Source organism: Myotis myotis, unplaced genomic scaffold, assembly GCF_014108235.1.
Source record: "Myotis myotis isolate mMyoMyo1 unplaced genomic scaffold, mMyoMyo1.p scaffold_m19_p_5, whole genome shotgun sequence".
In the NCBI taxonomy this organism is placed as follows: Eukaryota; Metazoa; Chordata; class Mammalia; order Chiroptera; family Vespertilionidae; genus Myotis; species Myotis myotis.
In genome coordinates, this window is record NW_023416357.1 from 49,579,853 (window position 1) to 49,599,867 (window position 20,015).

General features: G+C 37.6%; 1 protein-coding gene across 7 annotated transcripts in view; it reads right to left on the reverse strand.

Annotated features, from left to right (window-relative positions):
- MEF2C (myocyte enhancer factor 2C) overlaps positions 1-19,625 on the reverse strand; it is a 158,987-nt gene extending 139,362 nt beyond the window's left edge. For 3 of the 7 annotated variants that reach the window (XM_036308180.1, XM_036308179.1, XM_036308176.1), the window contains exons 1-2: positions 19,420-19,624; positions 3,365-3,451 (exon numbers count right to left, since the gene is read on the reverse strand). The gene's annotated coding sequence lies outside the window, so the exon portion shown is untranslated. Of the gene's footprint in view, positions 1-264; positions 427-3,364; positions 3,452-19,419 lie in introns of those variants that run through there. The other 4 variants (XM_036308177.1, XM_036308182.1, XM_036308178.1 and 1 more) reach the window with 3 other exon arrangements.
- Between the last annotated feature and the right edge of the window lie 390 nt (positions 19,626-20,015).

Genomic DNA, 20,015 nt, shown 5'->3' on the forward strand with positions numbered 1-20,015 from the left:
TCCCGGCTCCCGGCTCCCGGCTCCCGGCTCCCCGCCCGCGCCGCCGCCGCCGAGGACCCTCGGAGAACCGGGTCTCCGGCTGCCGCGCGCTCACTCCCCGGGGACGCGGCGAGCCAGCCAGCAGGAAAGTCCTTCTAAAGTCGGGATCTTTCCTCTGACCAATAGGAGCGCGACCCTAATGGTCGGTCTTGTGACTTTTCTCCCGTCGGGAGACGCGTTAACCACTTCATTCTCCCAGCGTCGGAGCGCGCCTGTGTTACTTACGCGTAGATGCCGCGGTCCAGGATGTCTGCAGCGCCCGATTCCAGCGCGCTCTTCCTGCACGCCCACCAGACGCGGTTTTCGGCCCTGAGCGGTTGGAGGGCTAGAGGGTTAGCCTAAATGCGTCTCAAGTGTTACTCATGTAGAAATAATGAAAGAATGACCAGTCCTTGAAATCTCGACCTCATCACGGGGCCGTGAACTTTCTAATCAGTTTGGAAATATTTACCGAGGCGGCAGCTTCCTCGGAGATTTCCCCCTCCCTCCTCCCACGCTATCTCTTCTACACCTTACTGGATTTTCTCCAGGGCATTGCACATGTAAACCAAACGAACTTCCCAGATGCATTAAGCTTCCCTATCCGATAGCTGATGACTTCACTTATCCTGAAGACTTTCAGCTGCACAGGAAGCAGACATAGACTGATAAGGCATATACTACTCACGTTAAAGTTTAAAAAGTAAGTTAATGTTAAAGATGTAGGACAGGTTAGTAGGGATTGGGCACCTCCCTTCCCTAGCCAAATTACACCACACCCAGTAAAGCCAAAGATAAAGTACACCAGCTAGTACACAAACCTTGACAAGATTGCATGCCAGTAGAACTATAGGTTGTATAAAATGTTCCAATCAAATTAAAACATTTTAAAAGGTAGAAGGGAAAATACATTGGGAAAATAAACACATGGAACATTCAAGAGTATGCAATACTGAAACACCTAGCTAACTAAAGATTTTTTTCCTCACTTTAAAAAAAATCCTTTCAGCACTATGTTTAACCCAATGACTAGTTGCATTTCCTGTTAAGTTCTGCACTATGCCATGGGGGAGGACAGTGTGATTCCAAAAGCCTCCTGCTTCATTGTTGAGGTATTTGATGTAACATTTCTCAGAAGAGTGGGCTCAACAGTTAGGTGTCTGCCCCAAGGCTTCACTTGAAAGGGGAAGGTTGATTTTGCAGGCAAGTACGACTAGATCCGAACCATCCTCAGGCTTCTGGCTCATCACCATTGTGACTATCAGCACAGCTAAAATGAAACTCTAGCTTTTATTATAGGAAAGCATGGCAAACTGTCACAAAGCACCAGCCATCTGAGGCAGTATTAGTTCTTGCAGATTGGTATCTACAATATATTTGTTTGCCTGTTTGTTTTTCACCTAGTGAGTTTGCTACTAATATGCATTCATTTTAATAATATGGCAGAGGTAATCTGTATTAGGTTTTCATTTAAGGTACAACTTCTAAAAAATCCAAAATTGTAAAGGTGCACAGACATTTTGAATACTAAGATATGTCTATATATGGTAGTAAAAATGAAATTTCATGTTTTCCAGATTCACAAACATCCTGACAAAGCAAACCATTTGCAGGAACATCTAAGTTTATTGCCAGGATGCCTGAAATTAATGTAATGAATCCTTAACATTACATTTCATATGAGCAAATAGACATAGGCAATTCAGGACTTTCAACCATACTATTTATGATGGGTCATATACATATTTAACATCGTACACTTCAGTTTTATACTGTTTTTCTTCAAAGAGAAAATATCTTACCACTTAATATTTTTAAGAATCATTTCATAATAAATATTTTTAACAAACCCATAATTATCAATGATAGTACAAGCATTCAAAAGTATATATAACCTCACATGGTGGATAATTTGAAATTAATTTGGATCTGGAATGTATTACAATTGGCCTTTTAAAATATAAGCTATTCCCCTCAACAGATTTAGCTTAATTATGTGTGATCCTAATTTAATATTAGCATTAGTTTCTTTTCCATGAGCTTTTATAGTTGAAGTGGAACAAAAGAGGTTGTATAGAAATATACAATAGAGTCATCTGGGATTTAAAATTATTCATTGGTAATCTACGAAGTGGTTAATCCAAAATGTGTTTTGTATTCTTCTTGAAATACTTCAGGATTTTTAAAAACAAAACAAAACACCAAAATCATCCTTATCCTTGCCGCCTAATGGCACTTGGCTAGGATCACAATGTTTTCTGGTGTATGGAGAAGCTGGTACTAGGTATTAGGAGGCCTGGATTCTCTGGTTCAAGATTGGAGCCTAATGAGTGTGTCTTTTCTGAGGTTCAGTTTGCTTATGTGTTAAATGAATTTTCCAGTCTCTTCCAGTTCTATGATTGCAAAATAGAAAATTCATACACCCTTTAAAGCCAATTGGAAACTTGTGGCCTATTCTGTTAAAAGGTGATACTTCCTTTAAGAAAAAATGGTGTCTGGAATTGATGTACTGTTTAAACCAGCTTTCCTCTCCCCACCCCCCATCACCAAATATTTCCTTCATTAAATAATTATCATGGGCCTTATTATACATTAAATATATTAACTTGTTTTTCCCACAAAAGAATTGTTTAACAATATATTTAATTAAAATGCCACAGAAGCTAGAGAGAGAGCAGGATTTAACTCTAGAAAAAGCTAACTTCTAATTTCTGTTCAGGTTGCATACCATTTTACCCCACCCTGCTCTTTACTACTCCCCTGCATTAAATCAGCAGTCTACTAACACCTTGTGCACGGGGTCTGCCTGCCTTTAAGCATGGCCCATGCTGGGCGTAGCTCTTGTAGTGAGCTTAAAAAAAAATTTTTAAAGTAAGCTGGTCAGTTGCCACAGCAACCCACCCTAAAATGAAGAAAGGCTGTAGATTAATCTACCCCTCAAGATTATTCAGCTATATAGTATACTGTATAGTATTTAATTGTGCAGAATACTTTCAACACAAACATGATAATTGAATATAGAAGTGCAGAAAAATATTAAAAGGTAGTAAGATACAAATTCCAAAAGCACTAAAATGTTATTTTATAGTTAGAGATGACACACATGACTTTCTCTGACATGGATTAATTGTAAAAGAGACTTGTGAAGCTAGGCCCTAAAAGGGGACATGAGCTTTAAGCAAAATGGCATGGTATTGCTTATAATATAAAGCATATAATGGTTATATAGCTCTTAATCACTTTTAGATACATCTATTTCATAAATACCTAAAGACAAAGAGTTTGGCAGTTTTACCTCTATGTATTAACCTGGTGGGAGATGATATAACGAATGTTGAGCACTCACCACATACACATACAGTCATTTGCCTTCCATTCTTTACTTCATCTCTTCATAGAAGTTACTTCACAGTTTGCAACTCTTCTTTGGCACCTTAAAATGTGTAAGAACAAAATGATATATAGTTAAAAAAATTTTAAGAATGTTGATATTAAAGTACATTTGCATAAATTTATTTCTAAAGCCTAATCTGTAGAACATTAATGTTAATTCTAGTATTAAACCAAATGAATGTGTATTGAACATAAAGTAATGAAAATTATCATTAATCGTGGTAATACTTATAACCTTAAATATATGCAGTGCCAAATATCTAAATTTCAAAAATTCTTTCGGTACCGCTCTTTTGAATGCACAGTATACATCATATGGACTGCTGGTGATTGAGAATCTGCAACATACAAAGGGTTTGTCATTCTAAGCCAAGGTTTAATCATATTTTCTATCTCATCTCTAAAGATCCTACATTTATTTTAATTTTATAATGGGTAAAGAGTTACAAGGAAGATAGTCAAATCCATAATATCCCAAGCTAATAAAATTTGAGGCTGCAACTGAAGTTTCTGAAAGGGCTTGGTTTATATGTTGCCTAAAGGCCAATTTTAAATACTTTGGGATTAGTGATGTAGATTCAGTACCCTTTATGAATTCTATTATGAAGAATGCCTTTTCTTTCCAGGCTCTGTTTAACTGCATGAGCACAAATGCCCCTGTGTCCGAATCTGTTTGAAACTAGCTATCTTTGAGAACACAAATGAACTTTTTTTCCTTGGTTTCAGAAGGGGTCTAGTCCTCCCAACCTTGAGACATATCAGGCCATGCTGGTCAATATCCATCCTCTCATTTGTATTTGCCAGAAGATGTTTCACAGTGAAGTCATTAAGATTTATGAAGTCTCTATATTTGGTTTGACATCCTTAAGATTTATTTTTATTTTTTTAAGTTGCTTCAGAGTCAAGGAGAAATGAAGAATTTTGGACACTTTTATTTCAGGGGTGTTAGCTGAGTTTAAATCATTTAGGCTCAGGCCCACAGTGAGTTAGTCTCAACTTGGTGATGGGGAGCCAGTGCCAGGCGACCTGGTGAATTCTCTTTTTCCCCAGCTCTGTTTGGTTTCACAGTCTATTAAGTGGGAATCATTATATACATCTCCCAGGGCCTTTTCACCTTATAGAAATGCAACCTTCATGAAGCAATGTCTGAAAGATATGTTAAGGTTTTTAAAAATGCCACCACAAATTATGATACATTTCTTCCTTTTCCTGGATCAGTATGCCCAAATAAGTCTTGATCTGTAATTTGCCCAAGAATGTGTGGCTGATTAAAAAGTTATCCATATGCACGGCTAAATTTAATGGACTTTACCTTTACTTATAAAATTGTTAAATGTTCATCGGAACATTGATTCCATCTCTTGAAATATCACAGAAACCTTCAATTCAAAGGACGGATTTTCACACTTCCTCTTTTAACTCTTTCTTCTAGATACCTCCCTCTGTGTGTGCCCTTTAATTTTTAAAGATCTTTATCCGGGGTGGGGCGGCACGGGGGAGGGGGGGGGTCAAAAAACTCCACTTGCGTTTTGTGCCCACTTCTTTGTCTGGAAAGCAGAGGACTGGGATTCAGTCCCGACGGCCTCTTAAAGACCCAGACGGGGGGCGCCTCTGGTTTCAGCAGCTCACTTCGCTAAGTTATCGATTGCAGGCAACAACAATCCCTCCGGATGATTTGTGTGGAAAGGGAATCCGCGCTGGGTGGGCGGTCAGCAGGGGCGCACCAGTCACAACACCGTGCAATGGTTACGGGTCCTCCCCTCGGCACCTACATACTCCTTCCTCTGCCCAGCGCCACTTCCCTGACCCCTTCTCCCTACTTTCCCCCGGGCGGACGGAGGTGAGGGGTGGGGGCTCCTCCAGGGAGTGCGTCTCTAGAGCTTGGAGGGGTGGGTGCGCCACGTGCTTGCGCTCCGGGCGAGGAGCAGGCGGGTTCGGGACCCTCCTGGGGGTTCTCTGGGCCCAGGCGCACTTCCAGGGGTTGCTGCCTTGGCGGCGGGTGTGTCCAGAGGGCGGATTTCACAGTTTGGGGAAACGCGGCCGTGGTTTGGTGAAGAGGCCGTGTGGCAGGTTCTGGGGAATGGAGGAGGGCGCAGTGGTGGTGTTGGGGCTTTGGAAGCGGGCGGTGGTGCCAAGGGAGTTGCCCGACTGGTCTGGTTTGGGGATATTTCCCCGTAGGTCGGTTAAAGACGACTCCAAAGAGCCGGGGATGAGCTCCGAACGCCGCGAGAGTGAACTCGCCCCCGCACCCAACACAAAGCGCTGGCACGCAGTGCGCGGCTGGCGGCGCGCGCGGCTGGGAGTGCTCCGCGCCCTGCGAGCCTGGGACCCGGAGCGTGGCGCGCGGTACCGCTGTGCGCGTGCCCGCCGCCCTCCCCCCTTCAGCTAGTCCTGCACCAGCTAGCCTGGTTTTCCACCTGGCAGACCAATAGGAAAGGGCGGGATCCCGGAGCCGGATTTTATAGCCCAAACTCTCAGGGTCTTCAGGATTATGGGAAAAACTAACAGCCAACTGCTGGCTCTAGTAGTTAAGTTGCCTGGGTGGATTTGTGCGCACTTGGGCTAGGGAAAGGCCACAAACGCCAGGAGAAATGGGATACTAGGGAGAACCCACCCTCACCCCCAACTTCCTTTCCCCCTTCCACTGAGAACAGTGCGGGGAGCTCTTGCAAAGATGCCATCACAGCCTGTGCTGTTCTTTGATCTGTGTGTGGAGCGGTACCAAGGGCACCAAGCATGGTGGCAAGATCAGTGCTCCAAAGGCATACACTCTGCCGAATAAATCAGAGGCGTAAAATGTTTATAATCGTCATGTTCTTAAAGCTATGAGCTGCTATCCATTGTAGCTTAGAGCCACATGTAGCTTTTAAAATGTAAATGAATTAAAATTAAATAAATTTTAAAATTCAGTTTCTGAGTTACATTAGCCACATATCAAGTGCTCAATAGCTACAGGTGGCTAATGCCTACCTTATCTGACAGCAGTGTTGACATTCCATCTTTGCATAAAGTTCTCTTGGAATGTGCTGCTACAGACCTTTAATTGCATTCTCTCTCTCTCTCTCTCTCTCTCTCTCTCTCTCTCTCTCTCTCTCTCTCTCTCATACAAAGAACCTGCTTTATGATAACAGTCACATTTTAGGACACTTTTGGCATTTGCATTTCTTGACACTAATGTGAAAAGTTTTAAAGTCCAAATTTCAGTATCTTCCTGCTGAAAGAGATACTGGGAAACACTTAACACAAGCACCTAGTTTTCACAGGGAAGAGAAGTTGGGTCCATAAATTTGGAAATACAATAAAGTCACTGACAGAGTCTAGTATACTTTGTGCTAGGCCAGGGCACATTGCCTGGGGTTGGCTAGACAAATGAAGTCTCAGAAAGGTGACCTGGTAGAAAATTTTAGATAGGAGTGCCCCTTTACAAGAGAAAATACTTCTTAGCATTCCTCTAGGAAGAAATTCCATTTGGAAACACATTTGGTGGTGTCATTGAATCACATAATGCCTTTTTAAAGAGACCAGTTGGGATAACTGTGCGCCTATTTATATTTAAGAAATTCTGAGGAGATGGAAGTACTTTTTAAAGTAAGAGCTAGAAAGCACTCTTAAGGTCAGGGAGGTGAGGTGTTTACATAAGGTGAGAATTGTCAGCAAAACAATCTTCTAATTCTATGAAGATAGTATCAGATACATTGATTATGCCTTAGACTGATATCACTAGGGTGAAATTTGACCAGAAATGTTAATAATATGAACAAAGCTTAATTATGAATTACAGTGTCTGTGACATGTAAGGCAACAGGTTACATCTTAAAGATTTAGAGATAAAACATTAACTTTCTAACTTCAATGTTCTGTTTGAATGGTTGGTTTTTGCCATGATTATCCCCTATATTTTTTATTTGGGGGTGAAATTTTGGCATGAATTCTGGCTATATATGGCAATTAGCTTTGAAGTTAACCCTTTAAGTGTTCAGATAAGTGGACTCATGAATAATAACTAATTTTAAAATAGTAACAGTAATTTTTTTAAGCTTGGAGTTCCCCTGAATTGAAGCATATTTGAATTATTGTCTTTATTCCTCTTATTAACATTTCATGTGGTTCAAGATCGACAGGGTTCTTTCCATTCCCCCTGAAATCTAACCTAAGAGAAAATAATTTCGTTCAAGTGCTTGCGGACTTGCTAGAAGGCCTCAATCTCTCCTTGACTGACAATTGAAAGGCTGGTCTGCCTAGATGGAGGCTATGCGGCCAAAAACCAGTTGGCTCTATCATGTGGTAACTGTATGATTACACACAAGTTACTGAGCCTTTCTTTGACTCAGTTTCCTCATCTATAAAATGGAACATAAAGTACTACCCACAAACCATTGTTATGAGACTTAAACCAGCTACTCAATGTAGGCACAGGTCTGGGAAAGTTGTAAACTGCAGTAAAAGTTAGTCATTCTATTCTCATGCAAAGAAATTCTAGTTCTATATCATTAAGTCCCAAATTCACCCATAACAGACCTGTCAGAACAGAAAAAGTTGGAGAAGTAGGTTGTTAGAAGTTTGAGAATTGGTTCAGGAGAACTGTTTGTTTCACCTTTAAGAAGTGGAGATCTCTTCAATCCTAAAGTTCCCTGATTTAATGGGTAGAGGTTGTCTCATTTCCCTTTCACAGGCATGGTGCCTTCAGGATGCTTTTAGTCTCTCTCTCTCTCTCTCTCTCTCTCTCTCTCTCTCTCTCTCTCTCTCCCTCTCCCCCCCCCCCCACTTGTTAGCTGCTTGGTTTTTGAAAAGCACTGGAAACTCCAAGTCCATCCTATTTTCACCCTGGTTGACCTTTGGAATGCTGTTGTCAGCCAAGAAGACATTGATATCTTCAGTCTCTTGCTAACTTGAATTCTTTAGGGCAGAGCCGGCTCAGATTATCTCCTGATGTCATTCCAAATGTCGGGTGGCCATCTATGGCAATGGGCGGCAGTGGCCTGCTGGGAAGGGAGAGTCCACGGGGTGCCTATGAGAGCATTCTGTGGGAGAGGGACCTGGAAGTAGTTATCTGTCGGATACATGATGAACATTACAGCTATGTTTAGGGACTGTTTGCCACTTTTTGAAAAACAGAGGGCATAGATATTTTGCTTTAAATAAAATTCACTTGGGATGTGTAGGATTCTTCTATCTGGTATTCACACTAACACTCCTCATTAAGAATACTAAGTTAAGACAAAGGAGTCCAGCAAGGAGATAATAAAGCCACTATGCTGCAAAATGTACCTTGTTTCCTCTAGCTCTAGGTTATTTTTCAAATAATGGTATTTAACTTAGCTGGGAATTTACAAAATTATTTTTAAATATTTTATTTATAACCTAAAATTTTAAACCGAACAAAATAATATAAAATTTTAATTTTTCAAGGAGGCAAGATCATGCATAGATTTATAAGTTTCCAATGCATGCTAGATTTAAAAATAAGGAGATGCATAATTATATCCATATTCTAATTTATTAGGAATAGAGAGAATTAATTTTTATTATTTGGGATGAATTCTCTAAGTTATTTTGGACTATGGTGAGAATTAAAAGTAACATATAATAAGACTCTTAAATTTAAGTCAGTGATTAAAACGTTATCTTTTGCCAGTGTGTGCAGTTCACTGAGTCAAAAACCACAACCCAAAAGGTCTCATAGCCTATAGATGATTTTTAAAAACTAAATTTGTGGTTATTAGATATTTCCATATCAATAATATTCATATTTGTAATGCAATGATACTTGCAGTATATGTGCAAAACAAATACTTCCATATTAAAATGTGGATTGAAAGAAATAATTTAAAGTGCCTAACAATTAATGGTCACTCCGTATTTGTCAGTGCTGTATTAATTGCTTTAATTAATTTGATAGTATTATATTAACTGATTTATAAACTTTATTTCTTCTTATTGAAACAACAATTTTTCAGACAGGTAATACTATTCTTCACATTTTACAGATTTTAAATACTAAAGCTTAGAGAGGTGATATTACCTGCCCTGGATCACATAGCTTATACAACTGGGAGACAAAGGACATGACACTAGGTTTGTTTCCAATAGATGCTCTGAGCTCGATGCTATACTTCTTCCTTTACAGGTAGCTTTGCTCACTTATAGGGATTATGAGAGCAGGACATGATACAATCGATATTTTTTTTTCATCAGAAAGTATTTTAGAAATACCCATCTAAACCTATGTTATCTTTTTCAAGGTAGACACTTTAGGAAATTACTTGCTTATTTCAGTTATGTTGTCTTTGCACAAGTCAAATCTCCTTGGGATTTGCCATGCAGTCTTAAGACTAGTCTTATTGTTGGCAAGTCTTTATCGTTAGATGAATTTGTTGCTGAAACTAAATCCAAACCAAATGTAGTGAAGAAGGTGGTTGATAGCAACTATGGCATCATTACAAAGCAGCTGATTATTTGCTCTCTGGTTTGTAAATGGACAGTAATTGTAGATACAAAAGGGGAATTTCAAGGGTATCCCTGATATGAATGTGTAGCCTTTAAGGAGATATTTTGGTGAGTAACACTCATAAAAGATCTGATGATTTTAAAAATTAAAAGTTATACATCCTTTATGAATATTGTGGGAAATACTTTCTCAAAGAACATACAACAGGCAGGGATAAATGAGAGACCCTGACTTAGAATCCAGACTCAGACACAATAACAATTTGACCTTAATTTTCTACATGTCCTTATTGTAAAATGGGTTAAATGGCAGTATCTACCCAGGATGATTATTTTAGTTGAGAGGAAGACAAAAATTGTACTTCTATAACCACTTAGTTCCTGGCATGTAGAAAACATTCAATAAATGTTAGCTATTTTTGTACTATTTTACTTCAGGGACTATATTTCTGAAAAACATCTCAATGTCTCAGTTATCTAACAATATTCTAGACGTTTTCTTTTCTATGAGCTTACATGCTTCAAAGTAGCTTTCATTTCATAAAAAAAAGCATTTATATTTTAAATCCTATATAATAAAAGGCTAATATGCAAATTGTCCCCATGGGAGTTCGACCAACTGGGAGTTCAACCGCTCGCTATGACATGTGCTGAACACCAGGGGGCAGTGTGGAAAGAAGAAAGGAAGGCCCCTGTTGGCAGCTGGAAGGCCCTGATTGGCCCTGATCATTGGCCAGACCTAGGGACCCTACCTGTGCATGAATTTCGTGCACTGGGCCTCTAGTAAGTATAATAAAAACATTTATGATAACATGTTGATTAAACCAATATATATTATTGAAAAAGTCTTGCACAATGGGACTACCAATTTATACTATCTCTATCAGTGTAATATCCTTGTTCATATAATATTTTTTAGAGAAATATTTGGATTTATATTTGATTTTATCAGACTGATAAAAATAATTATATATCCATTTCCCCAGAATAAGGCTAAAAGTTTTATCTTTTAGTTTCATCAGACATCTTCTAAATTGTTTATTGATTATATAATCTTATGCTTAAATTCAAGGAATCTTAGCAGAAATATATAGAATTAGTGGCTTCCTATTAAACCTGAGTTTTTAATTCATTTTAAATCAATATTATCTGTAGGGTGTAGGCAAAATTGTAAGGTTGCTGGCGTTTGTCTTTGTGTCTCCAACTTCCCTAAACTCACCTTCAATTTGTCTGCTTTTTCTCTGGCATGCTCTATTTACCCAGGAGCAATTTTAAAAATCAATAATAGCTCTTTATTGAGTGGCTCTATCTCCTCACCCACAAGGTCCTTTCATTCCTCAGCAGCCTCTTTATGTTTCAGAATTGGCCTGGGCTCTGCTCGAGCAGAGGAGCCAGCCACTCCAATAGCTTGCTTTATGATACCGAGTTCATTGCTTTCAATGAACTTTTCTTCAAGTTTTCTGAAAGATGTTCATAATTCAAAGGAGTATCCAGGACTACACAAATTCCACAAATTCCAGCCTGTGTTGGTCAGAAGATGCTTTTAGGAGGAGACTTTCAGCATGTCTCAGGTACCCAACCCCGCTCCATTAGCCAACATATAGGTAAACCATGGGTTCAAGTCCATGGGAAGCCTTGTTCTTACTTAAAGGAGAAATTTTGTTGTTTTTGAAAAGTTGGGATTGGAAGATGAGCTTTCTATCAGCAAAATGTCATGATGCTCCTTGAAAATGTGTCTACGTATTATTTAAAAAATATTGTACACTTTAGTACCTTTTGTTCTACTCTCTATTTCCACTTTGCATAGGAGGCACATAGTTGCTGCATGTTCCTTGTACCATAGCTACCATGTTGTCACTGGATCTCACTCTGTGTGCACTTCCTTCTGCCACTAGAGGTATAGTTAGTGATATTTCTCCAGAAACATCTTGAAGGAGATGTAAAAATCTTGTAAGGACAATATGTGTTGCTTCCTGGACGAAGAGAAGAATTTGGAAGAGTTTGGTAGAGGTTCAGGATTGGAGGGCCAAATGCATTCTGCCCTTTATCTCCTCTATGAAATCATTGATAAAGCCTGTTTCTATTTGCAAAGACGGGGCACATAAATGAATCATTTCTCATGTTAGTAGAGCATTAAACCTGTAAATACAGAGTATCCATATCAAATGGAATGTACTTTATATTAAAAATCATTGCTTTGAGGAGATTCAAAAATGAAATATGCTTCTAAGTAAAATATTTTGAATATTACTTAGAGGGGGGGCAAGACACATTCTATAATTTTCTTGTTTCTTTTGACCTCTTTTAGTAATAGCTAAATAGCTTATTAACAGGTTTATTCCCATATTTTCCAGTTCCTTCTTTTTTCCTTCCTTCCTTCATCTTTTCTGCTCCATCTCTTCATATTCAGTTGTAAATTTTCTATTTTCAGTTATAAACTCAGCAAAGTCACATATACATACACATGACTGGTTGGTTATTAATAATTACTCAGATTGTTTTTCACTGCTTTGGAAGTTACATTTTCTGTTTCAGACCATACGATATTATCAATTTTTTTTTCTATCTGAATTACTTCCAAATAAAATACTGTTAACAAAGAAGTTTATATCTAAACAATTGATATGTACTATAGACAATATAGTTATAGAAGAGTTTTTGTAACTATTTTTGTTATTAATCATAATCACTCTTTAGTTACAATAATGATGATCTCACAGGGAATAAGACATGTGTTATGTTGTTCATCAATTGTTTGTGAAGGATTTATGGTCACCTATCCACACATTCTCACCTCAATCTTATCCTATATAATAAAAAGCTAATATGCAAATTGTCCCCTCAACTGGGAGTTTGTCCAGGGGGCAGGGCCAGCTGGCCAACCTCCCATGGCCCTTCCCCCGTGCCACTCCTGCCTCCAATTGCCACCCCCCCCTCCTGCAGCCGCCCCACCCCCATCAGCCTGGCCCCAATAGGCCCCCATTGGTGCAGGCTGGCTGGACCCCACCTGTGCACGAATTCGTGCACTGAGCCTTTAGTGTAGCTATAAGATTCTAGTTTGTGCAGCCTCTGGCCACAAAATAACTCCTGCACAGCAAAATAAAGCCTGTGGTCTCCCTTACATTATTGCTAATCTATAACCTCTTAAGCTCTCTAGTCAGTGATGATTAAGTATTCTAAAACTTGAATGTGTATGGCATAACGACGTCTCATAAGTACTGTCTATGTTGTTTTCTTATGACATTGTTGAAGAGTCAGTTCAAGCCACTTTTCATGTTTTAAGCTGCATTATATAGTGCCCCAAACTCAGGTAGAACTTGAGAATGATTTCTGGCTTACAACTAGTATTGGGTGAACTTTATTATTCACCAGTCCACATAAAAATAATTTAATAAATGAAAGACTTAAGTGCTTGTTTTCTTGTTATTGTAGGGGAGAACCGACCCTCTTGAAGAAAAGGCACTTGTGAGAACAGAACAATGTAGTGCAGAGAAGAGTTTATCAGAGTGCCCCAAATCCATTCAGAATACAGGCCCCACCTCAGGCTACAGGCTGGGAGTCTGCAGTTTAACTACCTCTTCAGGTGTTTCTTATATACATTTTGCTTGCAAGTCCCTGCCTTAGGGTAAGAGTAAGCATAAGATCTGCGAAGGCCTTCTAATTTAATAACCTCGACTTTCCCCCATTATTTGATTCTATTCTCTCAACTATTCTTAACAAGTTTCATAGAACTTTATATTAGTTACCACCTTTCGAAATAGAAAGAATGAGAGCTCAAAATGAATAACTCTTACCACTGCCTGAATTGCTGCCTATAGTAAACAAGCAAATAGACATGCCACATATACAGGGTGTGGCAAAGGTAGGGTTACAGTTGTTTGTATGGGAAATAATGCAATAAATAATAATATAAGAATACACTCTGTGTTTTGTGTACTCAGAACCATATACCTACATTTGCCACACCCTGAATGCTGTCCACTGTCATTAGAAAACTGATTAACCAATATGGTGACCTAATTCTCTCAAATGTCTGAACAATTTTTAATCTTTACTTATCTGAGGAGTAGCTCTTTTCTTGGATGGAATATGTTCTTTGAATCCCACGATCTCAGGAAAACCTTTAGAGTGGGTTTCAGATCCAGGTATCTCTACCGTTAGTGACCGACAGACAGGTTCATGCTTCAGTGACTGCCGGCTACTTGTGAGCCTAGATTCTTTGCAACCAGGAGTAGCACTGTTCATCGGCTTTGCACTAAAGGGACTTTCTATCAATATAAATGTTCACTGCGATCTCAGTAATTCCCTCTGTCTGCCCAGCAATTATGAGGGGTCCTCACAACATGGCCATCCCAGACAACACGGTGATCCATGCTCCCAGCCTTTGAACCTCTCTTCATACCCAGCTGGTGCCATTAACCTCTGTTGAATCCAGATATTTTTAACACTTCAGTTTAGGGGTTCTCTGATGCTTCTGTTTCTTATTACAACATTTGTTTTTTTTCTTACACGAACACATCATACTGGCTTACAGTGAGTGTGGTAAATATTTTTTTTTGTTAAAATTTTTTTCTCCCATTTTATAAAACTAAAAACAGTAAGTGACCATCAAATCCTTTGTGTCAACTTAGCCCCGCAGAGCTATGTGTGGTAATATAATTTTGAAGGTGAGACTGTTCCATGTTTTGTTACCAGGGTACCCAAGTGGGAAAAATATGGCCAGCTGGTTGGTAGTGCATTACAGAGTGATTTTGTTTTGCCCACTGATTTCACAGGCTAAATACTGTTGTTAGTTTTAATGATTTGAAATGCTGACATGGTGGGCTACTTACAGCAATAGGGAGAGGGTGAAGCGTGCCATTGCAGACTGAAAGCCGCCAATATGGTCTAGGATTCTTCTGGGACTTCACATGAAGCAGAGGAAATGTATTCTATTGGATAACTTCCCTACGACTTACACTTAGCCCAGCAGAGTCTCGTCCATTCGGTAGCCTCACAGAGGTGACATGACTTGTTTCTAATCACAAAGCTACTAAGCAGTGAAACTGATTCTACGACTCTGAGCTGCCTGCTTCTGCCCTGGTGCTCTTTGGACAACACTCTTCAGCTCTCTAGAGAAAACGTTTATGATCTTTCCAAGGCCAAAGAGGGACAACTTATTCCCTTTCACCAACACCCCATGGAGACGTGGGGAGATAACTGAATTTTTTAAAGGTCTTGTGACTTTGCCTATTTTGTTATGACACCCCTGTCTTTCACAATGGTTAGAAATGGATATTATTTACTCATTATTTTGCTTGCAATTGATTTACACACTGTTATTGCATATTGTTAAATTATTTGCTTATTAATAACTAATGGTGATTTGTACTAAATGTAGTGGAATAAGCACATATATTTGTAAATTTATGTATATAATTTAGTTGCTAAGCTGTTGGAGATTATTTTAGACTAATCTCTTGCAGGGAAAACCTATCCATAATTTTCTTCCATATTCTATATCAATGTTTTAAGCCACCATGCCCCTTCCCCTTTTAAATTCATTTGTATGTCTGAATTTTAAAGCAAATATTGCTGCGAAGTCCAGGGTTAAGATAAATTGTTTTAAATTCAGAACAAGGTAGATGTCTCCTACACAGTTTCTTTCCTGGAGGGTCAGAAAAGAATGAAATATTTACTGTGAATATATTTTCATGACCTGGACTGAATCAGTATGTTGTAGAGCATTATCAACAAATTCTATTATAGCAATATAAAATCTTTATTAATATCACTAAGGATTATTTGAATAAATATAAGATAGTTATATTAATACAGGATTATTGAGTCATAGAATTTCTGAGCTGTTAGGAAACACTTGCTGATGAGGCCTTTGCAGAGAGGTTGGTAGTTACACACACACACACGCACACACACACACACACACATGCGCGCACACGCACACACACACACACACACGCGCGCACACGCGCGCACACGCACACGCACACACACACGCGCACACACACACACACGCAAGTTAGTTGTTGAATCAATTATATGCACTATTTAATATATTCTGCACTTGAGTACTATACATAAGCTTGTGCTTTGGTATATTTGGTATTTTTAATTATTCACTAATATTTTAAAAAAAATTTTAAAATTTAAAAAACCTCAACTTTTGATTCTTACATTCATCTTCTAAACATATATTGCCACCGATTTTTTTTTATTTCTGACATTTTACCTACATCATCACATTTTCAGTTTAGAAATCAATATAAATGGCAAAGAGAATTTTTAAAAAAGAATGTACCATACATATTTTAATGTGTTTATGCTCTTTTTTTTAAAAAAAAAACTACACTTAATAATTTTAATATGCTCTGATAAAATTGTGTATTTCTCCAAGAAGCTATTAAGTTTAGTGACTGAAAACAGTTCTCCAAAGGAATGTAACTCACTTTAATTTTCCATGTTCTCTTTTTATTTATAGTTTGATAGTTCATATGTTTAAAGTCTAATAGAAAAAAAAATCACTGGATATGAAGTTGGGAGACAGACCCAAGTCTGCATCTACATTCTCATGTTGGTGACTAGGGAAAATTTCAAACACAACTTCATTCTGTTTCATTTTCTTTGAAATGAGTAGTTGAAAGCTTCAAAGATGCCCTCCCACAACTCTAAGATTTCATGAGCCCCAAAGAAGATTTGGTTGAAAGAAATGTATCGGCATCATTACTTGGCTGCCCAGTATTTTCATGGACACACACTTGTTACATACATGTGAATTGCACGTAAGGAAATTAAGTCTTTGTAGGTGTGAGATGTGGATATCAACAGAAGTAGGATAAATAAGAACAGGAGGGGGAAATAAGTTAATCACAAAGGAAGAATGGTAGGTGGTTGAAATGATTCCTCTTTTACTTCTTTATATCCACAGTCTAGTTATTCCTATTTGAAAATCTACTGGCACCAGGTATTATCAACAGGGATGAGTAATATGTAATTTTTATCTTTACTGGGTTACATTTGGCCTGAGGACAGTTGACAGCTGTCAGTCAGGTGGCTGGTCAATGAGGAGATACATATAAAGCTGCCAAAATATTTTTGTTTCTTTACTTACAAGCAAATCATTTTAGCTGGAAACTTCATTGTCCTGAAATTAAATAGATTGATACTCAGAATATAATTTATTGAAGTTAGTTGCTGGAGAATCTAGATTGTCTTTATGAATATATAAGGTAAACAAAATGCTTTTCAAAAATTAGAATAATTATTTTTTATCCACTTAAATAAGCTGGCTTTAAGATATGAAGATGTATTGCAAATAATGCTTAAAATGCATATGTTTCCAAATTAACCTTCTAGGGCTCATATGAGTCATTGAAACTTTAAGCCACAATTTCTGACTAGGACTTATTAAAAGAAAGCATTCCTCTATATTGAAGGGGTTGGCATAGGTATTTTCATGACATGAAAGTTGAAAGTTTATCAGAAAAGGGCAAACATGTAGCTGCATGTCAAACTAGAAAGTAAAACTTCTTCTTATAATTAAAAGAAAAAACATGGAATTTTAGATTAAGCCCACAACTCAAGGTGTGGTTAAAATAATAAATAAGAAATTTTGGGGCTAAACCTACCATTGTTCCTAATAGATTCAGTCACGCTTTAATAATTCACAAGTGTCATAAAAATAGTTTGGAAGAAGTTTTTTATTGCTTATACTTGGGGTGGATTACAAATAGTATAATAATTATAGCCAACAGTACTATGCACATAAAACGTAACAAATATAATTCAGAAGTTGACTTAAGAGTGTATGTTCAGTTGTGTTGTATTTAGTTATTCTACAAGTGAGTGCTCTGAGTCTTTAGGAATATAGCATTTAACTGACCATATAATTGACAAGAAATCATCAAGTGCATGGAACACATACTCATTCTTTAAAGGGCTAATGAAGTTATCTAAAATATTTAGCAACCATGGTTACTCAGGTGCCAGAATCAATATAATGAAGAAAAATAGCACACAAAAAATACCACTTTGAAACTATAATATATTCTATATTAAAAATAAAATATGCTTTAATTTTCTGAACCATAGTCTACATATAATAATTTATAATGAAAATCATATTTGGGTTTTAATTTAAAAATATGGGTTCATTAAGTGTAGATAAGATTATGTTTTTAAAATATTAAGTTTTTTGGTTAGGGGGAGCATTTCTGGTAATATTTTAAACTACAAATATTTCATAATTTTAAACAGCAATTGTCACTGTAAAAGAGTATAATACTTATAAATTTGTGGAATATCTGTGTCATCATTGAAAATTGTTTTAGATATAATGGTTATTTTCTAAAAAGTCAGATCTTGTTACCTTCCCAGTACACAACTATATGTTGAGCATGTAGATTGAAAATTATTTATGGGATTATCAGAATAAAATAATTGCCTCATACTATTAGTAATTTATATTGGTGAGCCTTTCTCTTCTTAAGCACCAGTCCTACCCCCCGCAGCCCAGAAAATTGATTTTATGCATAATAATTTATAGCATTTTTGATCAGTGTATGCTGTGTGTCTTTTACATTCATTAGCCTATGTTGCTTGTGAATATGGAATTTGGTTATTAAAATGGTTTCATATGTTTACTATGTATAGTCCCTAGCTTTGAGCTCCTTACTAGCTTAAATAAATGTTTTCAATTTGCTAAAATGCAACAATTTGTAGAGAAATGCTTGAAGCATAGTTAAAAGAATGATTTCTTGAAATAAAATCACTTTTTAGAAATGTGTCTAACATGTGGTCTCATTTTTCCATCTTTTGCATTAATTAAAATCCTATTCTGAAAATAAAAATATTTTTGCCTAAACTTTTGAATTCACACAATAAAAATACCAAATATATAAACGTACTAATTTTGGAAATCAATGACGCAAAAACATGCTTTAGAACTGTCTTGGTTGTTATTTCAAAGAATTTTCTCTAAAGAAATTCTCTGTAAAGTAATGAGAAAATGTTGCTACTTTTAATAAATATTCTGTGCAATACATGTTTTTAAACAGTGTATTAAAAATAAAGTTAATTTAATGTTCTCCCTAATCATATTCCTATCACATGCACACACAAAAAGTACTAGCACATGAAATGTCTAAAAAGAGCATGCACCATTCACATTTTTATTTGGAGATTTATTTAAAAATATAACATTTTACTCATAATAGATGACAGAATTAGGAAAAAAGATGAAATGGTATTTGTGTTTATTTAAATAGTATACTATCATATATGTAATTAATTCTTCATCTTTCAGATGTTGAAGATAGTAATGAAAGAGACCAACATTAAAAACATAAAGTATTCCCTTCAAAAAACTTTTTTTAATCTAAAAAAATTCTCAAATGGTAACAGCTCCACTTTCTACACCAGGCAAACCCACTGTTGAGTTACTTGGCTCTGATTCCAGTGGTCTCATCAGCTTTCTGAATGTAGGTACCACAGCAGCGCCTCTTCTAGGATAACAAAATCAACTTTTAGATATTAAAAAAATATATTTTGGCAATTGAAACTCACCAGTGCCTTTCTGCTTCTCCAGGAAGTTGTACCCGTCAGCACCTGCTGAGGGCTTTGTTGTCCAAACTCTGACAGGTAAAAAAATTCCTGTAGAATAAAGCCAGACCAGCTGGCTTTGAAGAGAAACCCCCCAGTTTGGGCTGCGTTTGCCTCCTCTCCTTTTCTATGAAGACCCAGGCTTTCCCCCCTTGATCGTCAGGCCGTAAGATGCGTGATCCCCGTGCACAAGTGTCTGGCAGGCCGAGGTGCACCTGCTCCTGTCACTCTGGAGTAAATTTAGCTGTAAAGGTATCACTGACAACCAGACCTTTGTCAGTGCTGGCAGAAGAACACAGAACTGCTTCCCTCCCCTCCCCCCTTCCAGGCCCCTAGGCTGCTAGTTCAAAAGGAAAATATCAAATCGGAAGTCTATCCAAAAATCAGTCCTAAAAGAAATGAGATTGCTTTCATATGGTCAAAAAGTACGTTTTCTGATTTCATACAGGCTTCGAAATTACATTTCCAAGAATAATCTTGGAACAAGACAAGTTTTTGTTCAATTAATTGAGGCTGGAAACTTTTTAATGGAAACATACCCCACACTTCCTTCATTTCAG